This window comes from Oryctolagus cuniculus, chromosome 10, assembly GCF_964237555.1.
Source record: "Oryctolagus cuniculus chromosome 10, mOryCun1.1, whole genome shotgun sequence".
NCBI lineage: Eukaryota > Metazoa > Chordata > Mammalia > Lagomorpha > Leporidae > Oryctolagus > Oryctolagus cuniculus.
The window spans coordinates 117479575-117493026 of NC_091441.1; the positions used below are offsets into that span (position 1 = coordinate 117479575).

At 54.5% G+C, this 13452-nt stretch overlaps 1 protein-coding gene across 6 annotated transcripts in view; it reads left to right on the top strand.

The window, feature by feature from the left end:
* Positions 1 to 13452, top strand: part of SRGAP3 (SLIT-ROBO Rho GTPase activating protein 3) — a 331270-nt gene that overhangs the window by 235878 nt on the left and 81940 nt on the right. The window lies entirely within an intron of this gene.

The following is a 13452-nucleotide window of genomic DNA, read 5'->3' on the forward strand; positions in this document are numbered from 1 at the left end:
CCAGGAGCCAGGAGCCAGGAGCCAGGAGCCAGGAGCTCCTTCCGGGTCTCCCACATGGGTGCAGTGGCCCAGGTACTTGAGCCAGCTTCCACTGCTTTTCCAGGCCACAGCAGAGAGCTGGATTGGAAGAGGAGCAGCTGGGACTAGAACCAGCACCCACGTGGGGTGCTGGTGCCACAAGTGGAGGATTAACCTACTACGCCACGGAGCTTGCCCCAACTCTTAGCTTTTAAACGACATGCTTCAACTCTTCACGATTTCCAGACAGAAATTCTCTGCAAATGTGGACTCCGTAGGAACTCCCTTAGCCTGATACAGGGCATTATCAAAACCCGATGGCAAGTCTTCCTGCTGACCAGAACTCCGTAGGACGGCTGCTTGTAAGATGAATAGACAAAGTGGGTAATGCGCCTGTGTGCCAACCACATCCAATTAGAAAATGTCACTTGAATTCTCACATTAGAAAGCAAGAAGGATTGAACATTAATGCTGCTGGAGCCGCAGATGAGCTGCGTCCCCGAAGTTTTGATAAGTGATGCAGTCGTTGTCATTCACATGTAAATATTTCATGCTTTCCATTATAATTTATTCTTAGCTCATGAATTATTCAGAATTATGTTTGCTCAGTTGCCAAAAAAAAGTGCTCTGCTTATTTTTTGATTTCCAACTTTGTTACACTGAGAAAATGAGAAAATTAGGCCTATCATGGTCATGACGTGTGTGTTGTATGTTTGTTCGCGCACTGGCCTTTTCAGGTGTTACCTCTCTCTCTGGAGTGCTAGTCCTTGAAGACAGGGAGTGCCAGGGCCAGCGCTGTGGCATCGTGGGTGAAGCTGCCACCAGTGATGCCTCTGGTGTCCCATAAGTGCATCAGTTGAGTCCGGCTGCTCCGCTTCTGAGCCAGCTCCCTGCCCATGTGCCTGGTAAGACAGTGCAAGATGGCTCAAGTGCTTGGGCCCCTGCCACTCACGTGGGAGACTTGGATGGGGTTCCAGGCGCCTAGCTTCAGCCTGGCCCAGCCCAGGCTATTGTAGTCATTTGGGGAGCGAACCAATGGGTAGAAGCTCTCTCCCCTCCCTTCTCTATCTCTGCTTTTCAAATAAATAAATAAATCTTTAAAAAGACAAAACGCCCAGGTGGTGGTAGGCCAGTCTAGACTAGACAAGCTCCTCTATGGCACAGGACAGAGCTCTTCACACATGGGCACTCTGTACTTGGCAGTGGTGCTTCCTAATCAGAAGGAAGGAATGACTGTCTGAATTTGGGCCCAGTTCAGCAGGTTGTTGGTTCATTTCTTGTTCTTTGTTAGAGTTAATTTTACACATGTGTCCCCCGCAACACACACACACACACACACATGAATCTCTTCAAGTAGAAAAACCAAGGCCTCTGTTAATTAAAAAAATATTCTGGATCAGTTAAAGTGCTAATGATAAACACCAGAACTTTTAAACATTTAGAAAAATGCAGGATATTGTATTTGAAACATTGGGTAAGGGAAAACCTGCTTAAAGAATTTAATTTTTAAATTTTTTTTATTTGACAGGTAGAGTTATAGACAGTGAGAGAGAGAGAGAGATAAAGGTCTTCCTTCCGTTGGGTCACTCCCCTAATGTCTGCTGTGGCCGGTGCTGCGCTGATCCGAAGCCAGGAGCCAGGTGCTTCCTCCCGGTCTCCCATGCGGGTGCAGGGCCCAAGCACTTGGGCCATCCTCTGCTGCACTCCTGGGCCACAGCAGAGAGCTGGACTGGAAGAGCAGCAGCTGGGACAGAATCTGGTGCCCCAACCAGAACTAGAACCTGGTGTGCCGGCGCCGCAGGTGGAGGATTAGCCAAGTGAGCCATGGCGCCTGCCAAAACAAAAAACAGTTAAGAAGCACAGACTATAAAGGAAAATGTGATAGATTGCATTCCATCAAATTTTAAAATCTTTTATATAACAACAAAGATGGGTGATGAATAGACATGAAATATATGAGACAAAGAGAAGATATTTGGTAGGCACAGAAATAATAAAAGGTTTATAGCAAGAATATATAATGAGCTCCCCAAAATGAATAAGAAAAAAGCCCACTATGAACACGAATAAGAGATACCAATGGGAAAATCATAAAAAGTGAAGCCTAATTGGCCAAAAGTATAAGAAAAAGTGGCTCATGCGTAGTGGTAACAGGGGAGGGAGAAATAGGAGTGAGAGGCAGTTGGACTCCCCGCAGACTGATGAAGCAGTCCTGGGTGCTGCAGGAATGTGGGGCGTCAGGGCCTCCTGTGCGTTCCGGGTAGGCCCGTCCCTCGGTGCAGCCCTGCCGCAGAAGAGTCAGGCAGAACCTAGCAACAGCGAAGGAAGCAGAGCCAACCCTGCAGCCCGGCAGCTCCACTTCTGAGTGTCACCTGCACACACTGCACACACAAGCACCTGCACCTTTGTACAAAGAAGTGTGCTGCATCTGTGTCTGTAGGAGAACAAAGAAAAGTAACTGCCGTGTCCGTCCTCAAGGGAATGGCTTACTGAGCTGCGGGTGGTCACGTGACGGAGTATTATGCAATAGTTAGGGTGAAGGAATTGATCTGCAGTGAGCAATGTGGATAAAACTTGGAGAGGCAAAATGTTGGGTGAGAAAATCGCAAGGTATGGCGTGATATTTTTATAAGCTGTAGAACACAGATGAATAGTGGATATTGTTTATGCTGTTAGACAGATGGTTGAAGTGAGGCTATGCAAATGTGGAGCGTGTGAGAATATACTCACCAGCTCTGGAATGGCAACTGAGGTGGGGCAAGGAGGAGACCAAGAGCGCTCCAGGGGCATCTGTAACATTTTACTGCCTAAAAACCAAGAGCGCTCCAGGGGCATCTGTAACATTTTACTGCCTAAAAATGGATTCAAAGCAAAAATGGCCAAATCTGAATAGTTACTTCTTGTATGTTCACAGGCGGTGCTGTTCTCTGTTTTGCTGCGTGTCTTAGACATCGGGGAGCTATAGAACACGGGTGCAGATAAGGAAAGTCAGGTTGGGTCAGGTCAAGGAGGCCCGTGGGCGAGGGGCTGAGATGATGAATTTTGTTTTCTAGGCATCAGAGATGCAGAGAAGGTTCTGGGGTGGGAGGTGGTTAGCCAGATGCAACAAAGATGAATTTGATGTGCACTGAGAGAGAACAGCTCCGTGTGCTTATCCATATTTGAGGGGACTTCAGAATGGTCATGGAAAATGGAATTCAAAGGATAGAAATGAAAAAAATAAAAACTTTATCAGCATAAGCTCCATTGAGTTCAAGACACTTTTGTAAGTGGTGATAGCAGCCGTGTGGTCCATCCCTGGGAATCTAACCATGCCAAAGTAATCATTTTGTACATTTTTTTAAAGATTAATTTTTTTTTATTTGAAAGAGGCAGAGAGAGGCCTTCATCCACTGGTTCCTCCCCAGATGGCTGCAATGGCCAAAGCTGAGCTAATCCGAAGCTGGGAATCTGTAGCCAGCAACTTCTGGGGCCCAAGCACGTGGGCCGTCTTCCGTTGCTTCCCCAGGTGCATTAGCAGAGAGCTGGATCAGAAGTGGGGCAGCCAGGACTCAGACCCGTGCTGGTGCTACCGGCTGAGGCTTTAGCTCGCTGTGCCACAGCACCGGCCCCCACTTTTTACATTATTAAATGAAGAAAAGAGGTGCCTTTTATAGATTTTTAAGAATAGGAAACAAAAAGAAGTCAGAAGGAATCAAATCGGGTCCTTGTTTGAGGAGAGGAATGAGTAGGAGCGTTGTCATGGAGAAGGACTGTCTGGTGAAGCTTTCCCAGGCCTTTTTCTGCCTTTTTTTTAAGATTTATTTATTTGAAAGTCAGTGTTACACAGAGAAAGAAGGAGAGGCAGAAAGAGAGAGAGACAGAGGGAGAGAGAGAGAGGTCTTCCATCTGCTGATTCACTCTCCAACTGGCTGCAACAGCCAGAGCTGTGCCGATCTGAACCCAGGAGACTGGAGCTTCCTCCAGGTCTTCCCACGTGGGTGCAGGGGCCTAAGGACCTGGGCCATCTTCTACTGCTTTCCCAGGCCACAGCAGAGAGCTGGATCGGAAGTGGAGCAGCCAGGATTCCAACCGGTGCCCATCTGTGATGCTGGCACTGCAGGTGGTGGCTTTACCCACTGCACCACAGTGCCGGCCCCATCTGCTAACTTTTAAGCCACATTCTCACAGCAAGCAGACGTTTTCATTCTTTGGCACCCAGAAAGTCAGCAAGCAGAATGTCTTAAGCGTCTTCAAAAAACTCGTGCCATGCCCTTGGCTCTTGACGGGTCTCCTTTGCTTTGAGGGACCACGCCTCCCTTGTGGTAGCCATTACTTTGGTTGTGCTTCGTCTTCAGGATGGCAAAGCCACGTTTAATCTCCTGTTGCACTTCTCGGGAGAAAAGCTTTGGGATCTGGATCCTATTTGTTTGAAGTTTCCATCGAATGTTCTTCCGTTGCCTGCAGCTGATCTGAGGGCAGCAGTTTTGTTGCCCATCAAGCAGAGTTTGCTCTGCCTTTCCAGCCAGAACCGTACAAGCTAAACGCGTTGGGATGTCTGTGGTATTGGCTGTCATTTCCACTGTCAGTCATCAGTCCTGTTCAGTTCACACATGAACATGATTAGTGTTCTCCTCAGATTTGCTTCTGATGACTCGCTACTCTGGACTTCATCTTCAGCACCATCTCGTCCTTTCTTTTCTTTTAATTTAATTTATTTGAAAGACAGAGTTACACAGAGAAAGAAGGAGAGGCAGAGAGGGACAGGGGGAGAGAGAGAGAGAGAGAGAGAGGTCTTCCATCTGCTGGTTCACTCCCAAGATGGCTGCAACGGCTGGAGCTACACTGACCTGAAGCCAGGAGCCAGGAGCTTCTTCCAGGTCTCCCACACGGTGCAGGGGCCCAAGGACTTGGACCATCTTCTACTGCTTTCCCAGGCCACAGCAGAGAGCTGGACCGGAAGAGGAGCAGCTGGGACTAGAACTAGCGCCTCTATGGGATGCCAGCACTGCAGGCCAGGGCTTTAACCCGCTACGTCACAGCGCCGGCCCCTCGTCCTTTCTTAAAGCCAAGATGCCCACCGGGCGACTGATGCTTTCTCTGAAGAATTGTCCTCTTCAGCTTTTCATAAAATTTCTGTGAAATGGCCACTTTCCACCCAGGCTTCCCCATAACGTGGATGTCTCTTCTTGCTTCCGTTTCAGCAGAATCTTTGTTGCTCTCCTGTGTCTCTTTTCAAACTGGTGCTTCTCCTACTTAGTGCCTGAGTCTTACTCAGACGTGTTATGACAAGTCAGTCTGAATGATTTGGGGGCAAAACAATGTCAAAATTATGCAGCTTTTTCACAACTTATGTTTTCTCACGCACCCTCATGTGCGTGTTAGTGGTGAAAAGTAATAGGGGCAGGATCAGGGAGCGTGATATGGAAATGGACAGAAATGAAGGGATGGATGGACGATGGACGGTTGGGTGGACAAGTGGACAGGAGGATGGGCAGGTCGGTGGGGTAGCTGGCTGGATGAGTGGATGGGTGAAGGAGTGGGCTGGACAGGTGGGGAGTGGGGAGAGACACTTTTGGAATGCTAATGCAGCCCTTGTTCCCCTCCTGCCCAAAACCGTGCAAGCGAAGCGGAAGACCAGGTTATGACATGACAAAGGGGGAAAGGTGGTGGCCATGGCTGGTGACTCAGCAGCAGTAAGTGACAGTAATGTTCTGAATCCATCAAAGATGCCCGACGACATGCACGTTGCCGTGGAGACGAGAGAGGGAGCCAGCAGCTCGGGCCTGAGCCCTCGGGTTTCCCCAGAGACTGGTTTTCGGAGGCCGGCAGGCTCTCACTGCGGCCTCAGCCAGTAGCTCCTTATCTGAGAGGTTCCTGGAGAAAAAAGAAAAAATGTAGGCTTGCGTCAGGTCATGGCCAAGATGACTCCTGAGTGTGAGTCCACGCAGGGTCCACCCGGAGTTCTGCCCCATCCCTGGAGGCGGGGCGGGCCCGGCTCTCTTCCAGATGATGGAAGTGACGGAACGGTGCTGGACACTGCGTGGTCTGATGCTTACGGTGACCTGGAGCAGAGCCTTGTGAAATGAGTCCCCCATCCCGAGCCTCTGTGTCCGTCTTCAAGGCGGAGAAGCGACAGTGCCTGCCTTTGCTCATCTTGGGCTTGCATGAGGGTCGGACCTCTGGCTCCGAGGCCAGGAAATAACATGCTGACTGCCGTTATCCACGGGCTGCGTGTCCTTAGTAACCACGGCACCCCGCTCTGTTAGCACCGCAGCAGTCAGGGTTGTCGGGAGTGTGTCCGCTGACTTGTCCGCAGCTGTCCCGTGGTGTCCTCAGTCTCCCTCAGGCCTGCTGCCTTAGTCAGTTCTGAAAATGAAGCTTTCAGCATTAACAGGGCCCCAAAGAGATGTTGGGAGTGACTGCAGAGAGAGGCTGACACACAGGAGGGCAGGCTCACGCCAGGCTGGGCAGCAGTGGAGCCACCCCTGCCGAGAGCGTCCGGGCAGTTCCCGGTCCCAGACCCCAGCCCGGAATCGGGAGGTGTCTGATCACAGCCTGTCCGGTTGGCATCCTCAGGAAGCATGAATTAGGGGGAGGGCAGGAAGAGAGGGGTGTCCAGGAGTAGCACAGCCTCGAGGGGGGGTGGCAGAGAGCAGAGGCAGGGATGGCAGCGGGCCACAGGGCCTACAGCCTAGCCATCGGCAAGCCGAGCGCCCCCTGGAGGAGGGGAGGCAGACTGGGAGGAAGAGGCAGCCCGAGGGCTGTCGGAGCTGCTGCCGTCAGAGAGGCCCTGGCCTTGTGGCCGGCCAGAGGGGCCTGGTCCCCCGAGGTAGCCTGCACTGACACACAGCCTGTGTCTAAATCAGGAGCTGGCTGGGTCTTGCATTCTGCGATTTGATGAGCCAACAAGCTGGAGGGTGGAAAGGCAGTGATGGCGTTGTCAGGGTTCAGGGCTGAGACCCACAAGGCTGCTGCTCTGTCGTTTGTTTTCCGGTGTTTTGCTGGAGCCCCAGAGCTAGGAACACCAGAGAATGTCCCTAAGAGTACTGAGAGCCGCTATTCAGCAAAAAGGGAGGCAGGCCCAGCTGGGGCAGGGCCGGCTGGGCAGTGGAACTGACCCCGGATCTGCCCTCTTCCTGCCTGGAAGTTCTCCACAGGGTTGTTGAGAGTGAATTAATCCAGGTTCTGGGACTGTAGTGAAATGCCTGGGGCTGTGTAACTTTACCAGGAAAAGAGGTTGATTCAGGTCGCAGTCTGGGAAGTTCAGTGGCACAGCGGCCCCCTGGCAGATGGCACCCCAGTGGCAGGAGAGCGTGTGGGAGGGATCCAGCGTGGCAGGGGGCAGGAGACCAGAGGGGGACTCGGGAGTCCGGGTTCCTTCTAGTAACAGCACCTCCCGGGAGAACTAACTCAGTGTCCCAGGAGGACCACTTAGTACTTCCAACCCAGTAACCTCACCTCCTCCATGAGGCTCCGCCCCTGCAGGGCTCCCCTACCTCTGAGCATCGCCCCCTGGGGACTAAGTTTCCAGCACGTGTGCCCTTGAAGGGACAACCTCAAGACATCCCAACCAGTGACCCAGCATCTGAAGACGCTACTTAGTGCTTTCTGTTGCTATAACTCAGGGACAGGGAACCTGTCCCCCCCCCCCCAGGGCCCTTTGGATATTGATAACATTGTTCAACTCAGAGTTCTGGGGACTGGGAATTCAAGGTCACGGGCTGCATCTGGTGAAGGGATTCTCGTGCGTGTGAACCCTGTGGAGTCCCTGAGCAGGGCGTCATGGGTGAGGGAGCAGGTGCACCAGCTCCAGCACAGAGCCCATCATGGCGCCCGGTGCCATCGTGGCGCCCACCCTCCTAATCCCATCTGGTCCTCATCAGCTCCAAATAGTCTCAGCATGTGACTCTGGAGGTTGAATTTCAGGGAGTTTTGGAGCTGCAAAGCTGCAGATCATAGCAGACACAGAAGGTGACGTTGACTCCGGAAATGATCTGTCCCCACGTTAGTTTGAAGGAGCTGGAGACACACCCTTTAAAAGTGGGACTTAGAGGCTTGCAGCGTGGTATAGAAGGTTAAGCCTTTGCCTGCAGTGCTGGCTTCCCATATGGGTGCTGGTTCAGGTCCCGGCTGCTCCACTTCTGATCCAGGTCCCCGCCAGTGTGCCTGAGAAAGCAGTGGAAGATGGCCCAAGTATTTGGGCCCCTGCACCCACATGGGAGACCCCAAAGAAGCTCTTGGCTCCTGGCTTCAGCCTGGTCCAGCCCTAGCTGATATGGCCATTTGGAGAATGAACCAGTAGATGGAAGAGTCTCTCTCTCCCCCTCCCCCTCTCCCCCTCTTCCCCTTTCTCCCTCTCTCCCTCTCTCCCTCCCTCCTTTCTCTCTATTTCTGCCTTTCAAATAAATACAATTTTTTTAAAAGCAAGACTTGTCAAATAAACCCCTCGAAGCCCTGGCACCTCCGGGGAGGCTTCTGAGAGTTATCCTTCCACAGTGTGATTAGCCCTGCCTTGCCATCCAAATCAAGTCACACATGGTGAGATTTTCATGGCTGAAGAATTAATTTCCCTTGGGAACTGAGTCAAGTCAAGAAAAAGTCTGTGTGCTCCTTCCTTCTTAGCATGAAACAGTGTTGCTTTTTTGAGGATGAATTCTCTGTTAGTCCTTTCCCTCCTTGCTTCCCGGACCCCGTGTGCCAGTGACTGCCGCTGCTGCGTGCCTGGAGCTCATGCTGGGTGCTGGTCTTTGCGAGCAGCCTTATCCCGGGAAGCACGCTGACGGCGGAAGCGCTGCCCTTTGGGAACATCTGCTTGCTTATTTAGAACTCGGTCCTCGGGCAGGAGCTGTTTGAAAGCTGGTGCTGGGGACACAGTTTCCATGCAAGCTGCCTTCCTCACTGGTCCTTTGGATAGCTTCAGACTGGCAGAAGCACGTGGATTATGGTAATGTTCTTCCACACTGGCAACAGTGGAAATTTCCTGGATTCTGTGAACTGGAAAAGTCCAGTGGCAAAGCTTATCCAGCATCACTTGATCCCAGGACCCCCAGGCTCGGCCCCTCCCCTGAGGTGGGCACGATGGCAGCAGGCAGGGCACTGGGCGATTGGGCACAGGAGTTCTCTCATGTTTTCTCATAGCAGAAGAGCGCAGAAGGGAGCAGCCAGAGAGGGTCCCTGTGGCTGACTTACTCCCAGCAGGGGCAGGTGGGACAGAGAGGAGCAGACCTGCTTGCCAGCAGGGACAGAGGCCAGCGATGCAGAATCCTGTGCGGATGGGGATGTGCAGTGGACAGGTGGGCAGCGTCCGGGGTGGGGCGTGGCCTCCTGGGTACCTTGCTGGAGACCTAGACTCAACTCCATTATGGCGTCACGGTGCCTTTTTTTTTTTTTCTTTTCAATCGTGTGTCTGCACCTTGCTAGTGCAGATCATAGCAAATCGCTGTGAACACTGGGTTTGCAGAAAGACCAACCACAGGCTGGATCCTGGCTCTGCCATGTTCGAGCTCTGCAAACTTAGGCAAGTTGCTGCCTGAGCCTGAAGCCCTCCATCACCTTGAACGAAGTGACTTCCAACAGTGTGCAGCAACAGGTGCTACCTGCTGTTGATAAGACTTGGGAGCAGGGGCCATGCTTCCTGCAGGGACTGGCTGAGGCTGATGGATACTGGGTAGTCACTCCGTGTCGATGTGAATCATGTCAAGGCTGGTGAGGATGGGACCCCTGTCCCCCCAAGAGACCCCACTGGTATCTGGGTCATACTGAGACCCCTCTCAGGCTGGGTGGCTGGGCAGAGGGAGATTCTAGGCACCGAAGCCGAGTGCAGAGCATGGGCTCCATCTGACAGGGCCGTGTGCTCCTGCAGGGGCTGGGGGTTGCAGGGTTGTCTAGTGCTTCCAAGGACAAGGCCTTGTAAGGAAACATCCGGGTTACTCAGTGCAGGGAAAGCATTCTGGTTTTTGGCATGGCCAAACAAGACCTGTTGGGGGCTGGAGAAGCTGTCATGCGGTGGCCTTGGTCAAAGGCAGTGTTTCTCACGGGGGTGCCCCAGGGAGTGTTTGCAGTGTCTGTAGGTAACATGGCCCAGGGCCCGGCACAGGTTCCTGGCGAGGACAGGCCTGGCCGGAGGGAGGGTACCTTGGTGCTGCCTGCAGGCTGAGGCGGAGGAAGCAGGCAGGGCCAGGCCACCTGCCTTCATTGCCGCTGCCCGTTCAGGCTGTTTGGCCATATACAGGTCTCAGCCACAGGGCTGTGCCCCCTCAACCCTGACACTAACTAGGAGATATGGACAGTGCAGGTGGTGGTGTGGCTGCCCGAGTGCCAAGGGCTGGGTGTGATGCTGTCTGCAGAGAGTTGGGGTTTGGCCTCATGCTGCTGGTGGGACAGTTGGTTTGGGGTCCTCATTGGTAGGTGCTGGAGCCCAGTGGGGTGCATTTCCCTTCCCACCACCTGCAACCACACACGCACAAACCACAGTGCCTTTGCCCTGAGCTTGGTGAGCAGAGGCCCAGCAGCTCCCAGCCCGTGGCTTCCAGTCCCATTGAGGAAACACGAAGCAGACCCCTCGCACCCTGGTGCAAATGCCTTCCTCTTCAGATAGCCCTCAGCATCACGTGCCCTTGGTGGTTCCCAGTTGCACTCTGGGCAAAGCCTGGGGTCCCTTAGCCTCCCAGGGGGTCCCGTCTCTTCCCATAGCTCCCCTCTAGCTCTTCTCTTGCTCGGTTTCACAGTCTGTCTCCATCCCTGGGCTCTGGGCAGTACCCTCGCTGTCTCTGGCTGTTTGTGGGAGGTGAGGTGGCCTGGGAGAGCGCCCCCCGTCCCCTCTGCCGCCTCCTGCCTCAGAACCATGTATGTGCTTGGTCTTCCAGCCTGCCAACCCGGGGGCTTCCCAAAGCAGGGCTGATACAGGCTTTGACTTCGTGTCGCGCTTGCTGGGCCGCCACTTCCGGGCTGGTCCCCGGCATTGTGTGGGTGTGGCGGTGTTCCGCGCACTGCTTTCCTGGAGCTTCATGGGTGTGCTGTGTGATGCCAGGTGCTGCCACGTGTTCTCTCTCTGTCTTCACGGGAACCCCAGGATTCCCATGACAAAGTCCCACTTTCACCGAGAAGGAAACGGGGACTTAGTGGAATCGTCCCTTTGTTCGTAGGCAGATTCTGTCCACAGGGGTATTTAGTGGGCACCCGCCGTGTGACAGGCCGTGCCGTGCTTCAGGACCTGGGAGGGGGAAGTGAGATGTTGTACATCAGGAAGTGGACGCTGAGACATGTGGATTTAGGGGCCGATTAGGGAGTCTTCGTGGGGTCGTCCCCAGTAAGCAGAGGAAATGAGGTTGAGCTGCAACACAGGCAACCTGAGTAGGGACTTGGCCGGCCCCACCGGGGGCTTGGAAGCCGGGGCGCCCCTCCCGGGCTGTCTGGGGTGAACAGAGAGGGCGGCCCAGATGCTGCACTGCAGCAGCCTGTGGGGCTGGATCTGAAGTCAGGAGCTCATGGGAGCTGGGCCAGGGCCCGGAAGTCAGGGTCTTCTCAGCAGAAGTGCATCCTGGGAGGTCCCCATCCCATCTGGATCCCTGCCCTGTACACGGTGGCTACAAGGGTGCCCGTTGCATTGTTGTTCGAAATGACTGGGGACGGAGGCGGACATGTCCACCCCTGGAGCTGCTGATGAGGACGGGCCTGGCATGCGGAGGCCCCAGCCGTGCAGAAGTGGGCTGCCGTGGGAAGGACGTCTCGGCTCCCTTGTGGAGGGAAAGAGCCAGATGTGTGTCAGTCCATGCTTCCATTTGTGTCCGGGGAACCTGTGTGTCAGTCCCTGCTTCCATGTGTGTCCGGGGAACCTGTGTGTCAGTCCCTGCTTCCATTCGTGTCCGGGGAACAGTGCGTCAGTCCCTGCTTCCATTCGTGTCCAGGGGACCTGTGCATCAGTCCCTGCTTCCATTTGTGTCCGGGAACCTGTGTGTCAGTCCCTGCTTCCATTCGTGTCCGGGGGACCTGTGCATCAGTCCCTGCTTCCATTCGTGTCCAGGGAGCTGTGTGTCAGTCCCTGCTTCCATTCGTGTCCGGGGGACCTGTGTGTCAGTCCCTGCTTCCATTCGTGTCCGGGGAGCTGTGTGTCAGTCCCTGCTTCCATTCGTGTCCGGGGAGCTGTGCGTCAGTCCCTGCTTCCATGTGTGTCCGGGGAGCTGTGTGTCAGTCCCTGCTTCCATTCGTGTCCAGGGGACCTGTGTGTCAGTCCCTGCTTCCATGTGTGTCCGGGGACCTGTGTGTCAGTCCCTGCTTCCATTCGTGTCCAGGGGAGCTGTGTGTCAGTCCCTGCTTCCATTCGTGTCCAGGGGACCTGTGTGTCAGTCCCTGCTTCCATGTGTGTCCGGGGACCTGTGTGTCAGTCCCTGCTTCCATTCGTGTCCAGGGGAGCTGTGTGTCAGTCCCTGCTTCCATTCGTGTCCAGGGGAGCTGTGTGTCAGTCCCTGCTTCCATTCGTGTCCGGGGGACCTGTGTGTCAGTCCCTGCTTCCATTCGTGTCCGGGGAGCTGTGCGTCAGTCCCTGCTTCCATTCATGTCCAGGGGAGCTGTGTGTCAGTCCCTGCTTCCATTCGTGTCCAGGTGAGCTGTGTGTCAGTCCCTGCTTCCATGTGTGTCCGGGGGACCTGTGCGTCAGTCCCTGCTTCCATTCGTGTCCAGGTGAGCTGTGCGTCAGTCCCTGCTTCCATTCGTGTCCGGGGGACCTGTGCGTCAGTCCCTGCTTCCATTTGTGTCCGGGAACCTGTGTGTCAGTCCCTGCTTCCATTCGTGTCCAGGGGAGCTGTGTGTCAGTCCCTGCTTCCATTCGTGTCCAGGGGACCTGTGTGTCAGTCCCTGCTTCCATTCGTGTCCGGGGACCTGTGTGTCAGTCCCTGCTTCCATTCGTGTCCGGGGACCTGTGTGTCAGTCCCTGCTTCCATTCGTGTCCAGGGGAGCTGTGTGTCAGTCCCTGCTTCCATTCGTGTCCAGGGGACCTGTGCATCAGTCCCTGCTTCCATTCGTGTCCGGGGAGCTGTGCGTCAGTCCCTGCTTCCATTCGTGTCCGGGGACCTGTGCATCAGTCCCTGCTTCCATTCGTGTCCGGGGAGCTGTGCGTCAGTCCCTGCTTCCATTCGTGTCCGGGGACCTGTGCATCAGTCCCTGCTTCCATTCGTGTCCGGGGGACCTGTGCGTCAGTCCCTGCTTCCATTCGTGTCCGGGGACCTGTGCATCAGTCCCTGCTTCCATTCGTGTCCGGGGAGCTGTGTGTCAGTCCCTGCTCCCATTCGTGTCCGGGGACCTGTGTGTCAGTCCCTGCTTCCATTCGTGTCCGGGGAGCTGTGTGTCAGTCCCTGCTCCCATTCGTGTCCGGGGACCTGTGCGTCAGTCCCTGCTTCCATTCGTGTCCGGGGGACCTGTGTGTCAGTCCCTGCTTCCATCCGTGTCCGGGGAGCT